Source organism: Poecilia reticulata, unplaced genomic scaffold (assembly GCF_000633615.1).
Source record: "Poecilia reticulata strain Guanapo unplaced genomic scaffold, Guppy_female_1.0+MT scaffold_181, whole genome shotgun sequence".
Taxonomy (NCBI): domain Eukaryota; kingdom Metazoa; phylum Chordata; class Actinopteri; order Cyprinodontiformes; family Poeciliidae; genus Poecilia; species Poecilia reticulata.
In genome coordinates, this window is record NW_007615018.1 from 120,814 (window position 1) to 125,596 (window position 4,783).

The following is a 4,783-nucleotide window of genomic DNA, read 5'->3' on the forward strand; positions in this document are numbered from 1 at the left end:
TGATGATGATGATGATGAAGATGATGATGATGATGGTGATGATGATGATGGAGATGATGGTGATGGTGATGATGATGAAGATTATGTCCCCAGCTGCTGCTCTCTGAATTCTGAAGACTTTCTCCGATCTTCTCGTTTACCTGTTGTTGTGACAGGAAGTGGGCGGGGCTTCCCAGTGATGCAGCGTGAGTGGGCGGGGCTTCCCAGTTATGCAGCCTGAGTGGGCGGGGCTTCCCAGTGATGCAGCCTGAGTGGGCGGGGCTTCCCAGTGATGCAGCCTGAGTGGGCGGGGCTTCCCAGTGATGCAGCCTGAGCTGCTGCAGCTCTATAGACTCAACAGAACCAGAACCTCATTTTCTCATTTAGGGTTGATGAAAACCGGAGAGAAGAGCCGATCAGAGGAACAGGAAGGGCAGCTGAGCCTCAGTTTGCGGCTCTGAACGTCTCCAGGGATTTATTCCTCAGATTATAATCTGAGTGGTCGCAGCGTCGTGTCTCTGCGCCGCACTAATCAGTAACATGCTGGTTTCTGTCCACCATCTTTAATCTGCGGCTTCAGCAGGTTGTCATGACAACCCGTATTTCTATACATTAGATTTTGTTCTGAATCTGTCCACACGTTATAAATTGCTTCCAGGTGACTTTGTCCAGTGAAGGTAGATATGTGATCAACTATTGATCAACTATTGATCAACTATTGATCAACAGGAAGAGGAGCTAAACAGACGAAGAGTCAAAGGTCATGCTTCCAGCATCCCCAGCCAATCAGGACAGAGTTCCTCTCATTTGATGTCTCTCAGCTAGGAGGCCGCCAGCCTCCCACCCAGATGACGGTTCTGGTTGCCGTGGAGACGGTGTGTGATGACATCACAGCAGAAGTTGGAGGCGGGACGTCAGATCGTCTTGTTCCCGTTTCCACTGCAGCTCTGCTGCTCCGTAAAGACCCGACCCGCCAGCACTGACCAGCCCCAGTTCTGGTCCATCCCGTCCCAGTGGACGGACACGGATGTCCACTTCCACAGACGCCTGGAGGAATGCTGCACTAAACCATTACAGCAGCAGCGGCTCCTCCTGGCCCGGTTCTGGTCCAAACAGGCAGATCTTTGTGCAATCAGAACCGATTCCGCCCCCTGGGACATTTCAGCCGGCCGCGCTGCCAGCAGCTGTAAATCTCTCTGATCCAGCAGTCGGAGGATTTCTGCCATATTCCAGCATCCAGCAGGAAGAATGTAATAAAGAGGGAGCGTGTGGCGGCACAGCCGGCAGCATGTTGCTGTGGGCTGCAGAGAGAGAGGAGTTCAGGCAGCGCTGCGTTAGCTCCCACGCTTAGCGCTGCGTTAGCTCCCACGCTTAGCGCTGCGTTAGCTCCCACGCTTAGCNCATCCATCCATCCAACATCCAACCAACATCCAACCGACATCCATCCAACCATCCATCCAACATCCATCCATCCAACATCCATCCATCCATCCAAACATCCATCCATCCATCCATCCATCCATCCATCCATCCATCCATCCATCCATCCATCCATCCATCCTCGCGGTGACTTCTCCTCTCCTGGTTTCTCGCAGCAGACGGTGTGAGGGTTCCTCTTCATCGGCTCCAGAGGAAGACCATCCAGCTGGACGGAGGAATGCCGTCCTCTAAACAAACGTCAGGTTGGAGCAGGAAGTGTATGAAGCGGGGACAGAAGGTTGGAGGAAGTGCCGGCTGTTGAACTCAGATCATTGTTTGTTGGTCTGCAGGACACGAAGCAGCTGCAACATCTGGCTGCCTGCTCAGGACGTCTGCTGGAGTCGGACTCCACTCCTGCATTCATTCAGGAAATACCTTTAGAAACGTCGGAGCGAAGCGACAGACGCATCACCGTTTTCAGGCTGCAGAACATTCTAGAACAGCGGAGGATTATTTACAGCTCATAATGTGGTAAAAACTAAGTGATGGGGTTTCAAACAGCTGACTGGATTCACAGACGGAGAAGTGATTAAACAGAAAGACTGGAAGCAGTTTGGATCCCTCTGCCTCTGCAGAGCAGGACGTCATGAAGGAATATCAGGGAACAATCCAAGCTGGACACAGATCAGATGTGGGGCTCCTCAAGGCTCTGTACTTGGGTCACTTTTATCTACCATCTGCCTGCTCCCAACAGCTCAGCAGTTTGCCTTTATGTGTTCAGTTATTAACAGGATGATGACCATCAAACAAACACAGTGGACCGTGGGAACACACAAAGATCTCGCCCAAAACGGCCTGAAGTAGCTCAAACAAAAAATATTCCTTCATATTTAATAATGCACGTATTAAAACGCTTCACTGGATGGATGAACGGAAACCATCTTAGCGCTTCAGCAGTCTTCCACTGATTGGATGAACCTGGTTGTTCAGCCAATTACCACCAAGGAAAAGTGCTTGGATCCACTGCTCAGATGCCAGCCAATTATGGATCAATATGGATCTGATGGATCATTATGACGTTACCACCTGAACTTCAATCTAATGCCTGCAACAAGTTTTCAGCTTCTTCTCAGAGAAAATTCAAAAGATCAGAGGATTAATCTTCACATCGGCTCCAAAGCCAGAACCAAAGCTGGGCCCAAACCAAACAGATGCAGGAAAAATGACCCACTTTCAGCTGCTTCACTATAAAACCCTAGAAGAAACGATGAGTCAGTGAAGCTCCGGTTCCGATCCTCACATCTCTTTAAGAAAGTCCTGCCTGTCGTTAAGGATCTGATCCAGATAGTAACTCATCGCTCTCTTCAGCTGTTATCAACCCACTGATAAAATCACTGCTGCAGAATTACAGGCCGACCTCTGACCTCTGANTTGAACTAAGTGACCTTTAAAAAGTGAGCAGCATGAAACTAAACAATCTCACCCTGCAGGATTTTATTTACTTCCCCTGATGACACACACACACAATGACACACACACACACACACACACACACACACACACACACACACACGCGCGGCCCGCCTGCCCCCCCATGATGACTCGTCCCATGATTTAGGTGACAGTTTGTGCTGATTGATGACTCGGCGCGCTGGAGGTTCATTTGCCTCGTTCCTCCTCAACCACAGAGCAGAAAAACACGCCGCCCTGCCAAACCCGCAGAACCGGGTCAGAACCACCCTGCGTAGGTGAGGCCGAGCGAGAGGGGGGGAGAGAGAGAAGGGGGCGTGGCCTCACGGCTCTGCAGCAGCGTGGAGAGGCCTGCAGGCTGAGTGGAAACGCCGACTCAGCAGATGGAAAGAGACATGAAGGTTTCCTGCTTTGGGTCGGTCACCTGGCCAGCTGTGGGTCAGGTGACCACCTGTCAGCATCTAAGCCCCGCCCATCAGGATAACTCAAATCTTACTCAGCAGAAAAGAGGGAACCAAACATCCAGCTTCTATGTTCCACAGATCTGGAACAAACTTCCAGAAAACTGAAAAACTGCAGAAACGGCGAGTTCCCTTAGGGCAGGGGTGTCCCGGCGGTCCGACGGTCCCGGCGGTCCAGGCGGTCCGACGGTCCAGGCGGTCCGGCATCCTGCATGTTTTAGTCTCTCCCTGGTTTTACACACCTGCACACATGATGCTCATCAGAGGCCTGAGCAGAAACTGAGGAGGTTGTTGAGCCACCAGGGAGACTAAAATACGCAGGATGCCGGACCGCCGGGACCACCAGGAACGCCGGGACCACCAGGACCCACTTTGGACACCCTGCCTTAGAGCGTGGAGGACCCAGCAGCTGGAGGACCTGGAGTTCTGATTGGTGGCGTTCGGATGGCGGCTGAGCGCTCAGAGGGCGGCCATCAGATGACGGCGTTTGATGATGACATCACTTGGGGCAACCGCATTAATTTTAGCGAGCAGTGACAGAGTCACAGGAGAGGAAGCAGCAGCCTCGTGGTGAGGATGACTCACGATGGAGTCAGGACTCTTCCTCACATGGGGCCCGCCGCCCACACGGGGCCCGCCGCCCACACGGGGCCCGCCGCCGCCCGCCGCCACGTCAGGATCCAGTCAGGATCCACTGGCTTCTTCTCCCTGATTGGCTGCTGGGTCAGAGTGAGTTCAGAGAAGAGAGGTCCTGAATCTGTTTACAGGAGCGACTGTTGGGTGGAAACCATGGAAACCGCGGAGCGTCAGGACATCTCCTTCATGAAGCTTCCTGCTTCTCTCCAGTCTGGGTTATTTTCCGTCACCATAACCGGTGCTGCAATAAATCATCCCAGAGGTTATTGAATAAACGGTAATATTGTTGTTTTGAGACCGTTTTAAAGAAATATAATGGTTATGTCAAAACAAGCTTCAAATTCTAATGAACTCTGGAACTGTGTGACGGACCGGGCAGGAGAAGGAGTCATGCACAGGTTTAATTCTAACGTTAAAAAGAACTGTTTTCATTTAACCCAAAACAGAAACGTGACAAAGTTGAACCAATAAAAGACGTCAAAGTAACAAATAAACTCAGACAGACGGACCTGCCTAAACGAGACATCCTGGCTGATCCGGCAGCATAGAAATGGGTTTTCTGACCGTAGCATGAGAAACTCCCATCCTTCATGCTGAGCAGAGGAACGGACCGATTTGCCGTCTCCACCTCTTTGTTCCAGCTTCGGTCCTTAGCAGCAAGCAAAACAGTGTAAATGAAAATGTGTTGCATTTAAACCAAAACCAGTTACTCTGTAAATTAAATCCTGTATGTAAAGAAACAAAATACAAATGTGGAGAGACTGAAGCACTGTGTGACTGGATGTGTGTGGCTGGATGTGTGTGGCTGGATGTGTGTG

General features: G+C 51.2%; 1 long non-coding RNA gene across 1 annotated transcript in view; it reads right to left on the minus strand.

The window, feature by feature from the left end:
- The window catches only part of LOC103460081 (uncharacterized), a 9,657-nt gene that overhangs the window by 1,855 nt on the left and 3,019 nt on the right, over positions 1–4,783 (minus strand). The window contains exon 3 of the long non-coding RNA XR_532851.2: positions 4,475–4,614. This is a non-coding gene — a long non-coding RNA (uncharacterized LOC103460081). The remainder of the gene's footprint in view (positions 1–4,474; positions 4,615–4,783) is intronic.